At 48.1% G+C, this 14654-nt stretch overlaps 1 pseudogene; it reads left to right on the top strand.

The window, feature by feature from the left end:
- The first annotated feature begins 12725 nt into the window (after positions 1-12725).
- Positions 12726-13746, top strand: LOC119452411 (uncharacterized; annotated as a pseudogene).
- The last annotated feature ends 908 nt before the right edge of the window (positions 13747-14654 follow it).

Below are 14654 nucleotides of genomic sequence, written 5' to 3'. Positions count from 1 at the left end.
GCAACACTATCAAGCAAAGTGATTGCACGTGGCAGCCCTTATGCAGTGAAGGCTTGGGTGCGGCCTAAAATACGACCAAGACTGCGCTGATTATGAAGCCACCGAGATATACGATGCGGTTGTTATAAAGGGAATGTATTTTCGTCTTTGCTGTCAATTATTTTATGTGGTAAACAGGCAAGCCATATCTTGCTACGTTCTTCCAAGGTTGGTAGTGTTAGCGAGGTCTTTATGTGAGTCACACTAGAGTAGCGGTTGCAGTCTCCAGTAATAAAACTTGCCGCGCAATTTTGCACTGGTTCTAGTAAATTGATTTGTCATGCATTTCTTGTCACACCGCCGTCATGATGACGTCGTGCTCTTTCAAGCTTCGCCATTTCAACTTTTGGGCTTGACTGTAATATTGTCATCGTCTACGCTTTCTACTCCAACCCAGTGACCAAATTTGTTTGCTAGGTTGGGACACTAGGCATGTGCTCGTGGTGTTGATGCCATCGTGGCCGTTGCATGTTCATCATTCAAGTTTTTGCATCCGAATATCCTCACGCCTTCGTCATGCACTCGTCGTCCTATCATGGTCCCCATACCGTTATCTTTCAATCGTAGACATTGCGTTGTCTTCATACAGTCGACGACATGCATTTGTTCTCATGCCGTCATCCTGGCGCCTGCGCTGTCGTTCTGGTGTCGTCACTATAACTCCGACATCCGACTGTTGTCATGTCATCGTTGTCCGCCATGTTCGTCCCACACTCGTCGTCATGACAATGTCTTCATGCCTTCATCGTGACGCTGTCGTTTTACTATCCTCATCGCGTCGGTAACGTCAACCCGTTGTCTTCATCCCATCGTGGTCATGTAAGCCTTCGTCGATCCGCCGAGTTCATTCCGTGTTTGCCATTTTATTGTAAGCATGCTCTCGTCTATCGATCGTAATTAGGCCGCCGCTGTCATGCCATCGCCATCGTTGCGTCGCCACACACCTGTTATCATGCATGTCTTGTCACATCGTCTCCTTCATGCCATCGTGATCGCATCATCGCCGTCATTCCTGCTTCATCAGCTAGTTGTCGTCATATACCGTCGTCGTCATAAACTCGTCAGCATACCTTTGTCCTTACGTCGTCATCGTTACGCTGTTGCCATGACAACATCGTTATCAATCAGGAAACATCTCATTCTCGTCATGCCGTCGTCGTTATTCGGCATTTCTTGTTCCATCGACGTCATTCCTTCTTTGTCATTCCATTGTCGTCATAAAGCTGCCGCGCTCAGGGGCGACCTCCGCAAGGGTGTACTATACCAAAATGGGACGACAGTGAAGAATGTAGCACATAGCAGAAGCAACGGAGGTGTCAGGATGACCACATCAGATGTTAAATAAGTTTGACTTCAAGAATGTGGTATGTCGCTGCACTGCTTGATTGGCAATCGTATTACCGTCGACAATCTTCGTAAGATAAGTTCTGCCGCCATTTTCTCTCTCAAAGCCCACGTTTTACTGCAAAGCAAGTGCCGATGTGGCTGTAGTGTTCCGCTAAATGAGAATGGCGGTAAAAAAAGGCAAAAGCTTCCATTAGGCCGCGCATAGCTCAAGACACAGCGAAGTTGGCCGATTGATATCGAGCGGCTAGCCTCCAACGCGTTCGGCGTCGGCAAGCAGCAGCATTCTTGGCACTGTGCCAACCTTGGTTAGCCTGCCTGCGTTTGTGGCATGCCAGGAACGGTGTCGCTCCTAGGCGCCGACGGGTCCAGCGCTAGTCACGCGAAATATCGCGAAAGGGAAGGTACCTCCGCAAATGATCGCTCGACAGTACTTTCCTTTATGCGTAGTTAAGTTAAACCAATTAAAGACTTAGCAGCAACCAAGTTTCTTGATGCGCACCACAAATTACGACTGGCTTAAACAGCTTCGCTATTAATAGCATTTTTAGCGTATTTTGCACCTTATTATGGGAATATATAAGTTGAGCTTTGCCATGTCAGCTGTTAAAATTTTCATACGAGTTAAAATATGATTACTGTGTAGAAGTGCAGGAATTTTCATCGAGAGGAAAGCATCGTCCGGGAAAAGAACAAACCATTTACCTGCACAGTTTGTGCGAATAGCGCGCAGATATCATTCTAGCCTGGCTTGAAGAATGGTGTGCTTGCTGCCTCGTGCTGGCGGGGTTTCCGCTACTGCAGTGTTCTTGCAGATTTCCTTTGCCCGAATGAAAGCGCTGGAAGCCAAAAATTGTTTTTAAAAGAAACCCGTATTTTTCATTACTCCAACATCCGATCATACCAAAAGACTTATGTGAAGACGTGTTTTTATACAGGGTGTCCAAACGATCACACATCAAGATTTAAAAATGTGCAAATGCCACGTAAGTGGACAGAACCAAGATAATGTTTGCCGTCGCTTGGAGATACTCAGATTATTTCTACATTCCGTCTAATTGCATAGTTACTCTTAATTGTTTAAGCAACCTCTCAAATATTATAAATAAACAAAAAGTGGTAATGAGAAAAACACAGAGCAACATAAAGAGCTCCCGATACAGCTTTCTGTTTCTCAATACGTGCTACATAAAATTGTTTTCCCGAGCATGAAAAAAAGCCCTCGAATACACGCAAAATTGCCGCCCGACTGGACGCTCCAAGCACTTTGCGTTTTTTTCAAGGTTTCGCTCACATTACGTGAAACAAGCTGTATATGTGACATATGGATAAGGGAGTTATGGCCTTATGGTTTTTTTCATTGGGTAGAACGAGTTTTTCACGCAATAAACAATTACTCTATTCGGGAATTGATCGCCTATGTAATGCGGTTGGCATATTTATTTGGCCAAATCTGTAGAAAGGAAAGCATTGATATTTTGATTCGATCCAGTCTATACTAGAAAAAGAAACCCTACGAATGGCTATCGGCACCGTGTGCATTCAACAATTCCATGTTGACGTTCTCTTCTTGACGTTTCTCCGATGCATCATACTCCTTGCACTCATTACTGTGTGTTGTCATGTCCAGCATATCCTTGGTGCACAACGAAAGGGCAGTAATGCATTTGCTTTCTTGACTTGGTACAGCGAAAACAGAGTTCCGCAATATGCAGGTACTCATGTCTGATCGAAATGGGCATCAATACTCATCGAAATGGGCATCATAAATACATTCATAAATTGTGTGAACAACTTGGGCTGAACGTGGGCTCGCGCTGCCGGCGTCTCGGCGGATTAAACCACTGCCGCTGGATAAAAAAAAAATCCAGCGGCCGTGCCTAAACCATGCGCGTGGCGGTATCGGCCAGTGGTTTCATAGCGCGCTCTCTAAACGCGGGCAAGCGTCGCCGGCGTTTCATGCGAGCGGCGGCATCGGCAACTGGTGGTTCCAGACCGTGCTCTTGTTCTCGGTGTACGCTCACAGCTCTCAGAGCACGGACTCGCTCCGCCGGCGTCTCGCCGGCTTAAATCGTGCGCATATGCGCGTGTCAACTAACACACGCGTTTTTATTGCGAAATAAATAAAAATCGAGGGTCGTGTTTGCTAATGATTATTTTTAAAAGTGTTATACAGTCTCGCACGTCGCTGCACATCCGATAGCACATAGATGGGCTACTTGATGCGACGAGTTATATGACATAAATGCAATCCGTTGGAAAATATGGCGCAAAGTCCGCGATTATTCTATGCTGCCACTCGAAGTGCAAGATAACTGAGCGATATGAATCAAAGGCTAGCCGACGGAATGCAATCTGCTCTGATATATGATGATGTGACAGGTTGCATGTGTTAGCGTCTATCCAAGCCACTCTAAGAGTTCATCGCTGGGCTTCATTTTAGCTTTGTTTTAATGCATACATGTAACAGTTTGCACAGCACTAAATGTGCATTGTAATGCAGGCGGTCCAGCTTCTACAACGCTGCAGGAAGAGAAAAGCAAGAGTGCATCTACAGGCACCAAATCCAACGGGGCTGCTGCATCTGATAAGGACGAGAATGGTCAGCATTTTGCAACATTACCTGCTTCAAAAATGTCAGGTTACAATGCTGCCAGTCAGGCTGACGAGCAGCCACAGTTACATGCATGCTGAGCCTCACTGCCCACCTAATATTTACTGATTCACGTGGAACTTGCTTAGCTGTTGCGATTAACATAACATGAAACATTCAATATGTCAAAGTTGACAATCAGAGTTAGGTTCCAAATGTATTCGATTTTAGAGCATACCAAAGTAGTACAACAGAAGAAGTTTAGTCGCCGGGTTAGCTAAACGCAAGTTGCACCAAACGAAACCAAGTGCTTTAGATGCATTGCTAACTATGGCGTCTATATGAGTGTTCCATGACAAATGAGATGACAAATGGACGCCCAAATACTTTATAGAGCATGCTGAGGCTATAGGCCGAAGTGAGCGATATGAAGCAAAGGCTAGCCGACGGAATGCAGTCTGCTCCGACAGATGGCGATGCGACAGGTTGCATGTGTTAGCACCTATCCAAGCCACTCTAGTTCATCGCTGGACTTAATTTTAGCCTTGTTTTAATACATACATGTAACAGTTTGCACAGCACTAAATGTGCATTGTAATGCAGGCGGTTCAGCTTCTACGACGCTGCAGGAAGAGAAAAGCAAGAGTGCATCTACTGACGTCAAATCCAATGGGGCTGCTTCATGTGATAAGGACGAGAATGGTGAGCATTTTGCAACATCACCTGCTTCAAAAATAGCAAGATACAAGCATGCTGAGCCCCAATGCCCACCTAATTTTTTTTATTCGCAAGGAACTCTCTCAGCTGTTGTGATTAACGTAACTGGAAACATGCAATATGCCACTGCAGCTGAGCCAAAAGATGATGACAATGCAATATATTCACAAATGTGTATACCTCCGTTCATGTTGTATATGTGCAATATTAGGTAATACATGGTTTTGTGTGATAAACTTGTAATTTCAATTTCAGAAACATGCACTCTTCCCGACGAGGCTCCCAGTGATCAAGCTTTAGGTTAGAGTCTGCCTCGGTTAAAGGAGCCACCCAATGACTGCAATGGTATTTAATTTCGCATGAACAGAACTAGAGTTTCTTAATCTCCGCTTTCACTACTTAGCACTTAAGCTGCTAATAAACATACCATATTGTCACGTAGTAGTGACGGTGAAGAAAACAGTCGTAAAACTGTGTGTGACGAAACTGATTCTTTATTGGGCGAACCTGTGCCCACAAAAGAAAGCTACACTCGAAGCACAACGATAGCGGCGAACACAGTCGGCGATCGTCGAAATCTGATTAGCGGCGAAACGCGTCGGCTTTTATACCTGAGTCATCGAAGGTTCCAGATTAATCCCTGACGCCCGCGTGTCTTCCAGAAAGTTCTAGACAATTCGCGTCGGTCATACAATCAGATAACATAAGCGTCAGTGAAGACAGGCAACGGAAAGAAGCATCGATAACGTTCTAGAAACTTCCGATACAGGCGCGTCCTGCGCCGAGCGATAACGTTTAACGTTTGTGAGCCGGTGAAGAGCGGTCACCGGTAAAAGATAAACAAGTACACGTGGCATTACCCTCCCCTTAAAAAAACATCGTCCCGATGCTACTAACAAACACGAGTCCGAAAACATAAACCACGTGTAATAAAGACAAAAAAAGTAACAAAGCAACGAAGTACCTAAGTTCGTTAGCGGGCGTAGAAAGGCTTAAGACGCACCACGTGGATGACTTCGGGTCGTGCGCGGCGCCGCTGTGATTGCGAAATGCCGTCTGGCACGACCTCGTAGTCCAGTGCGCCAATCCGTCGGATAATCTTGTAGGGTCCGAAATAGCGTCGTAATAGTTTCTCGCTAAGTCCTCGCCGGCGTATCGGAGTCCAGACCCAAACACGGTCGCCGGGCTGGTACTCGACGTAGCGTCGTCGAAGATTGTAGTGTCGGCTGTCGGTTCTCTGCTGGTTCTTGATGCGCAGCCGGGCGAGTTGTCGACCTTCTTCGGCACGCTGCAAATAGGTGGCAACGTCGAGATTTTCTTCGTCGGTGACGTCCGGTAGCATGGCGTCAAGCGTCGTTGCTGGGCTCCTTCCGTAGACCAGGTTGAACGGCGCCATGTGCGTCGTTTCTTGCACGGCCGTGTTGTATGCGAAGGTCACGTACGGAAGGATGGCATCCCAAGTCTTGTGGGATGGCATCCACTTGGGATGGCATCCCAAGTCGTACATTGCCAGCATGTCGGCGATGATCTTATTTAGCCGCTCGGTGAGGCCATTCGTCTGCGGGTGGTAGGCGGTGGTCCGGCGATGGCTTGTCTGGCTGTATCGCAGGATGGCTTGAGTTAGTTCTGCCGTAAAGGCCGTGCCTCTGTCGGTGATGAGGACTTCTGGAGCACCGTGACGCAGGAGAATGTTCTCAACGAAGAATCGGGCTACCTCGGCGGCACTGCCTTTGGGCAAGGCTTTTGTTTCGGCGTAGCGGGTGAGGTAGTCAGTAGCTACGACGATCCATTTATTCCCGGACGTCGACGTCGGAAAAGGCCCCAGTAAGTCCATCCCGATCTGCTGGAACGGTCGGCGAGGTGGTTCGATTGGCTGTAGAAGTCCGGCTGGCCTTGTCGGCGGTGTTTTGCGTCGTTGACAGTCTCGGCATGTCCTTACGTAATGGGCGACGTCGGCAGAGAGGTGAGGCCAGTAGTATTTTTCTTGTATCCTCGAGAGCGTGCGGGAAAAACCGAGGTGTCCAGCCGTTGGGTCGTCATGGAGAGCTTGCAGAACCTCTGGACGCAATGCTGAGGGTACCACGAGGAGGTAGTTGGCTCGGAGAGGCGAAAAGTTCTTCTTTAGGAGAATGTCGTTTTGCAAGAAAAACGACGCCAATCCTCGCCTGAACACCTTCGGCACAGTGATGGTCTTGCCTTCCAGGTAGTCTACAAGGCTCCTTAGGTCCGGGTCGGCTCGCTGTTGTTCGGCGAAATCGTCGGCACTGATGGGTCCCAAGAAAGTGTCGTCATCCTGGTCGTCCTGTGGCGGCGGTTCGACGGGGGCGCGAGACAAGCAGTCGGCGTCAGAGTGCTTTCGGCCGGACTTGTAAACGACGGTGATGTCGAATGCTTGAAGTCTCAGACTCCATCGTGCGAGGCGACCTGAAGGATCCTTCAAGTTAGCTAGCCAACACAAGGCGTGGTGGTCGCTGACGACTTTGAAGGGCCTGCCATAGAGGTAGGGGCGAAACTTTGATGTAGCCCAGATGATGGCGAGGCACTCCTTTTCTGTTGTGAAATAATTTGATTCCGCCTTCGATAGCGACCGGCTAGCGTAACTTACAACCCTTTCTAGTCCGTCAGTCCTCTGCACAAGCACGGCGCCGAGTCCTACGCTGCTTGCGTCGGTGTGGACTTCGGTGTCGGCGTTTTCGTCGAAATGCGCAAGAATGGGCGGCGATTGCAGGCGTCGCTTCAGTTCTTCAAATGCTTCGATTTGCGGCGTCTCCCACTTGAACTCGACGTCGGCCTTCGTGAGGTACGTCAGTGGCTCGGCGATCCGTGAAAAATTCTTGACGAAGCGCCTGTAATAGGCGCACAGTCCAAGAAATCTACGCACTGCCTTCTTGTCATCGGGCGGAGGAAAGTTAGAGATGGCCGCAGTTTTTTGAGGGTCGGGGCGCACTCCAGACTTGTTGATGACGTGGCCCAAAAACAAGAGCTCCTCATATGCGAAGCGGCACTTTTCTGGCTTTAACGTGAGTCCGGAGGTTTTGATTGCTTGAAGAACTGTTTCAAGGCGCCGCAGGTGTTCTTCGAAGCTTGAGGAAAACACAACGACGTCGTCCAAATACACGAGGCAAGTCTGCCACTTCAAGCCTGCCAGTACTGTATCCATGACGCGTTGGAAAGTCGCAGGTGCCGAGCAAAGACCAAACGGCATGACCTTGAACTCGAACAGTCCGTCTGGTGTTATAAAGGCAGTCTTCTCCCGGTCTCTCTCGTCGACTTCGATTTGCCAGTAGCCGGTTTTGAGGTCCATCGACGAAAAATACTTTGCGTTGTAGAGTCGATCCAAGGCGTCGGCAATCCGTGGGAGGGGGTATACGTTCTTCTTCGTGATCTTGTTGAGGCGACGATAATCGACGCAGAAACGTAGGGTTCCATCCTTCTTCTTCACTAACACCACGGGGGACGCCCACGGACTCTTTGACGGCTGGATGATGTCGTCGCGTAGCATTTCGTCGACTTGTTGCTTTATGGCCTCGCGTTCGCGCGCCGAAACTCGGTACGGGCTCTGACGAAGTGGGCGGACATATTCGTCGGTTATGATGCGGTGCTTGGCGACAGGGGTTTGTCGAACTTTTGACGACGACGAGAAGCAGTCCTTGTACTGCAGGAGCAGAGCTTTTAGCTGTTCTTTCTTATGATTGGGAAGGTTCTGATTGACGTCGAAAGTCGGTTCAGGCACCACAGCCACCGCCGAAGGCGCACCAGAATCCGTGAATGCGAAAGCACTGCTGGCTTGTACTATTTCGTCGATGTGGGCGACCGTGGTTCCTTTGTTAATGTGCTTATATTCGTGGCTGAAGTTCGTAAGCATCACTCTTGCTTTTCCTTCACATAGTTCAGCTATGCCTCTAGCGACGCAAATTTCACGGTCGAGCAGTAAGTGATGATCGCCCTCGACGACGCCCTCCATGTTTGCAGCCACTTCGGTACCGACGGAAATCATTACGCTGGAGCGAGGCGGAACAGTGACTTGTTCTTCAAGCACATTTAAGGCATGGTAACCGATGTTTGTATCCGGTGGTATCGCTTTGTGCGTTGAAAGCGTTATCGACTTGGACCTTAAGTCGATGACTGCACCGTGTTGGCTTAGAAAGTCCATGCCTAGGATGACATCCCTGGAGCATTGCTGCAGGATTACGGAGCTCGCGGGGTAAGTGCGGTTGTTAACCGTGACTCGTGCTGTGCAGATTCCAGCCGGCGTTATTACGTGGCCTCCCGCTGTCCGGATATCGGCTCCTTGCCAGGCAGTCTTCACTTTCTTCAACTTGGCGGCGAACGCGCCACTGAAGACGGAATAGTCGGCTCCAGTGTCGACGAGAGCGGTGACGTTATGGCCATCGATTAGTATGTCTAGGTCGGTAGACTGTCGTCTGGCGTTACGGTTAAGTCGTGGCGTCGGATCACGGCTGCGTCGGCTTACTCTGCTGCTGCTACGTCGCGTCGGAAGGTCTTCTTTCGGCGGCGAAGTGTTGTCAAGGCTGTTGCTGGGCGGCGTACTGATATGTCGTCGTGATGATTCGCGAATCTTCTTCGTCGGCGGCGGAGGATCTTCGGAATTGCGTCGTACAGCAACCGCACCTCCATCGGTTGCTGTCTTTAGTTTCCCGGATAGGGGCTCACAGACCGGCCCCGGGCTGGGCCAGTGTATGATCGGCGCTGCGGCGACAGGTAACGTCCTGGTGACGGTGAGCGTGAGGGTCGTCGTGGCTGCCACGGGGCTCCGGCGAGGTAGTCAGCGATGTCGCGTGGTCGCTCGCCAACCTGTGGACGTGGCGCGTTGACGGCGAACCCTCGTAGGCCCATCTCGCGGTATGGGCATCGGCGGTAGACATGGCCGGCTTCCCCGCAGTGATAGCAGAGCGGGCGGTGGTCGGGGGCGCGCCAAATGTCCGTCTTCCTCTGGTAGCTGCGCTGGGCGACGGGCGGGCGTGCTGGCGGCGGCGGCGGTGGACGACGGAACTGCGGCGTTACGGGGCCCTGGCGCGAGCGCGGAGGGGGGCCTTGACGACGGGCGACGGCGGCGTAGGTCATCGCTTGAGGCTGTGGTTGAGGCGATGCCGGAACTTCTGGCACTTCCAGTGACCGCTGAATCTCTTCTTTAACTATGTCAGCGATCGAAGTCACCTGAGGCTGCGACCTTGGGAATAATTTCTGCAGCTCTTCCCGTACAACCGCTCTGATCGTCTCGCGCAGGTCGTCGGCGCCTAGCGCTTGAGCTTCGGCGTAGTTTGTCAGTGCACGGCGGTTGTATTGCCTGGCTCGCATTTCAAGCGTCTTCTCGATCGTTGTGGCCTCCGAAACAAATTCTGCCACACTCTTGGGCGGGTTGCGCATCAATCCGGTGAATAGATGCTCTTTGACGCCCCGCATCAAGAACCGAACCTTCTTCAGACATGTCGGGGTCGGCGTGGCGGAAGAGGTGAGTCATCTCCTCCATGAAGATCGCGATGTTCTCGTTCGGCAATTGTACTCTGGTTTGCAAGAGAACCTCGGCCCTTTCCTTTCGTACGACACTCGTGAAGGTCCTCACGAAGTTCTCACGAAATAGGTCCCAAGTCACTAGAGTGCTCTCTCTGTTCTCAAACCAGGTCCGAGCAGCGTCATCCAAAGAAAAATAGACATGACGTAGCTTGTCGTCGTCGCTCCATTTGTTGAACGTCGCGGTCCTCTCGTATGTCTCGAGCCAGGTTTCCGGGTCTTCAGCCGATGATCCACGGAAGGTCGGTGGCTCCCGAGGTTGTTGCAACAGGATGGGGGACGCTGGGGCTGCCATTGGGGTCGTTGACTTGGCCTTGATCGCTGTGGTCTTCTCGGGAAGAAGTCCGTACTCCGGCAGAAGTCCTTGCTGCCTGCGGCTAGCTCGCTGGTCCTTGGCGACGCTGGTGTTGTCCTCCGGTTTCGGGCTTGGATCGCGGCTTTGTGGGGGCGTTTGCTGCATGAACGCAATAGCACCTCCACCAGATGTCACGTAGTAGTGACGGTGAAGAAAACAGTCGTAAAACTGTGTGTGACGAAACTGATTCTTTATTGGGCGAACCTGTGCCCACAAAAGAAAGCTACACTCGAAGCACAACGATAGCGGCGAACACAGTCGGCGATCGTCGAAATCTGATTAGCGGCGAAACGCGTCGGCTTTTATACCTGAGTCATCGAAGGTTCCAGATTAATCCCTGACGCCCGCGTGTCTTCCAGAAAGTTCTAGACAATTCGCGTCGGTCATACAATCAGATAACATAAGCGTCAGTGAAGACAGGCAACGGAAAGAAGCATCGATAACGTTCTAGAAACTTCCGATACAGGCGCGTCCTGCGCCGAGCGATAACGTTTAACGTTTGTGAGCCGGTGAAGAGCGGTCACCGGTAAAAGATAAACAAGTACACGTGGCAATATGAAGCCAAGAGGCAATGAAGTAAGAAAAAGCAAAGTGATAGTAGAAGAAAATGTTTCATTGGCTTTTGTGATATTGTTACAATGCTTATGAAGTGTTTGTAATAGTACTACGCACAAATTAGTGATGTATCTGAGAGTGGCCTACAATGCATCAATTTTTCAATTCTATAGAAGGAAGTCATGGTGGTAGAATGACTTTGTGCATTTTGTGGCGAGTCAACATAATTGTAGATTAATTAAATATCTATTTATTAGACAAGCAGACATGCTAGGTTACTTCATAAAAATAATTTAATCACCTCCTCGAATTACATGCTCAGGTTATTGGCTGGAAGCATTACTGGAAAGCAACAAAATATTTCGCAGTTGCTGCCAAATAGCCCCATGTCAAACATGGTAGTGCCTTCACCAGAGTGGTTGTCTGTAGTGGCACATTTCACCCAGAAGTAAGAAGGATGTACTTTAGGTAAGCAGGATGTTTAATTTAGCCTAAGCTCAATGCTTGCAGTTTATTTCTTGCCACTACTGCACAGAAATGGTCAAAATAAGTCGCATACACAAATGACTGGACTGGATATTCTTAAGTGCAGTTCACAGAATTTAAGTTTCTTTTTTATTAGTTAAAGTTGTAAACTTCATACTTCAATTATTTTTTAAATCTGCTTTTTCGCTTTAAGTGGTGTAAGGCGAGTGAGGAGCAGTTCACTGAAACACGCCTGTCAGAGATGCGGAGATGCGAAACGCATTTGTGTGATTTTAGATGACTTGCGATGTGCCGGTTGCTAGAGCAATAAGATTTTTGGCATGGCCTCTGTGATTGCATGTGTAGTCTCAGTTACCATGCTTTTGGGTGTTAAGTTGTGCTGCTCTAGGTATAGATTACCACTCAGTGAAAGACATTTGGGTGCGCAACGTTGACACTTTACCCGGTCGCTCACACCTCACTCCTGGCCGGACAGTGACCTCACCTAAAAATAGTATATCTTGCACCGTGGTTAGTACACAGTGCTGCACAATGTTGTTTTGTCTGCTGCTATCATGTTAACGTCTTGTTACTCTCTTAACCCAACCCTATGTTATTGCATATAAAGTGTGCCTCAAGCTTGATTCAATGGAAGTAGTTCCTTGTCCAAACTAGTTGCGTCTGTATGTCTGTACCTTTTGTTTCGCCTGATTTTTGTCAATTCTTTATTTTTTGCAGACCACAAGGAACAAGCTAGAAGTGATTGTGCTTCCTGCAATGAGTTGAAGGAGAAACTAAACCACATGGAGGAAAAACTTGGACTGCTGCATGATACTGTGACAAAACTGCAGCAAGGAATGACCGTCTTGAAAGTCAGCTTGATGCATCCAAGTTGCAGTTGCTTACACTAGAAACAATTCAGGAGTCGCCCAAGAGCTGTATGTTTTACACTGGGTTACCGCGCTATGAAGTTTTTCATTCGTTGCTGCAATACCTTACACCTAGGGCTGATGAGATGTCTTACTGGAACTGGGAAAAAAAAGCCAAAATGAAACTCGTGGCCGGCCGAAAGAAACTGAATTAGCCATGAAATTTTTGATGGTTCTTGTGCGGCTTAGGACTGGAATGCGTGGAAAGGAGCTCGCGCGCAACTTCAGTATATCCGAAAGCCAAGTGAGCCGTATTTTCACAACGTGGATAAACTTCCTAGAGAGGGAGCTTCGGCACCTTAACCATATACCTTCACGATAACAAATTCTGCCTCACCTCCCAAAATCTTTTCGACATTTCGAAAACACGAGGCTTATTTTGGATGCCACGGAGGTCAGAATACAGCGACCATCGTCTCAAAGTGCGCAGCGCCAGACATTTTCTTCCTACAAACACTACAATACGTATAAAGTCCTTATTGGCTGCACACCTGACGGATACATAGCATTTGTATCTCGTTTGTGGGGAGGCTCTGTATCGGATAAGAATATTCTGCAGTGTAGTGGGCTTCTGGATGACTTGGAGCCTGGTGATGCTATTATGGTTGATAAAGGGTTCACATTCCCCTACTTGCCTCCTGAACTGACAGTATACAGGCCTCCATTTCGAGAACGACATGAAATGCAAATGAATGCCCAAGATGTATTAGAGACAAGGCGCATTGCATCGGCAAGGGTTCATTTAGAAAGAGTGATCGCACGTGTCAAAAGCTTCCATATCCTAGACAGGCCATTTCCAATTTGTATGATGGACATTGCTGAGCACATCTTCAAAGTGTGCTGCTTTTTAAGCAATTATCGAAATGTACTCATTAAGGACACCGACTAACGAGGATGAAAATAATGCCTCGAGCAATGCCACCTGCAAACCGCAGGTAGCCGTGATCCTCATTCCCAGAGCTTCCACAAGTTATAGCTTGAATAAGTCTAAGCACGCCGTGCATAGCATAGCAGCGATTCTCATTGCATGATCCCCTTCTTGATCTATACGTTTGCGCTTGTCAAGAATTAAGGTAGCTATACAATTCATATAGATAAGTTACGTATATGCTTTCCATACTCCTTGATTATACACTTTATTCGTGTCTGCTGGTATTGTTACTCAACGCCTTTCCATAGCCTCCAGAAGCTGTACAGACACGGGTTATATTTCGCAGATTTCTTGATCGCCTGATTGATATAATATTATATTGAATATCCTTTTGTTAATCCAGCCTGTTTATCGTGTTGATGTCACTCGAGTGTTGCTTTGATTCCATTACCTCGACCTCGGCTATTTCACAAGATGCCAAAAGCAAGGTAATAGGCCTGTAACGGTATAGGTCATTGAATATCTCCATTTTTGCGATTACAATGTTGGCATTCTTCTCTCGGTACACGTGAATATTTCGTATGAAGAGTCACAAGTTTTCCAAGTATAATATTCCCACCTTTCATCAAACTGAATGGTATACTTCGTTTGCTTGTCGTTTGTCCCCTGCACATGTAAAGTCCTTGCAACACTTGAGCGCTAGTTGTACACGAACCCTTCCAGTAAAGTTTGTGTGGGTGCTTTAGGTACTGTGAAGTTCAGTATAGAATTTCTCTGCTGCCTTTACTATATTATCAAAACTACTGATGACATTGTCATGCTCATCTTCCACTGCATTCATCTTGTTCTTTCCTATGTGCAGTTTCCTGCTTACCGATTTAATGTTCAAATATAAGATGCTGTGCTCTCATGCGGGCAGCAGCGAAACTTTTTTTTCTCATAAATTTCAATGATGCTAGTATGTTTATGTATGTGCATAGCAGCTCTCGACAGCTGCTTCACACTTCCCAACTACCTATCTCTCTACCCTATAAGCCACCCAACGTACACAAATTTTTATAATCTATAAATTTGTTTTTTATCAGTGGCATGTATATGCATATATGTATTTTCCATACATAGCACTTTTCTGGTTGTCACCATTAGCAGCTTCGAGCGCCCTCGCCTTTGGCAAACTGTATGCTTACAACACAAGTTTTTAAAAAATGTTTTGTGAATAACTTTGAGTTTTTTTTTACTCTAGGTATTTTCAGA

Source organism: Dermacentor silvarum, chromosome 5 (genome assembly GCF_013339745.2).
Source record: "Dermacentor silvarum isolate Dsil-2018 chromosome 5, BIME_Dsil_1.4, whole genome shotgun sequence".
NCBI lineage: Eukaryota > Metazoa > Arthropoda > Arachnida > Ixodida > Ixodidae > Dermacentor > Dermacentor silvarum.
This window is presented reverse-complemented; position numbering and strand designations above follow the sequence as displayed.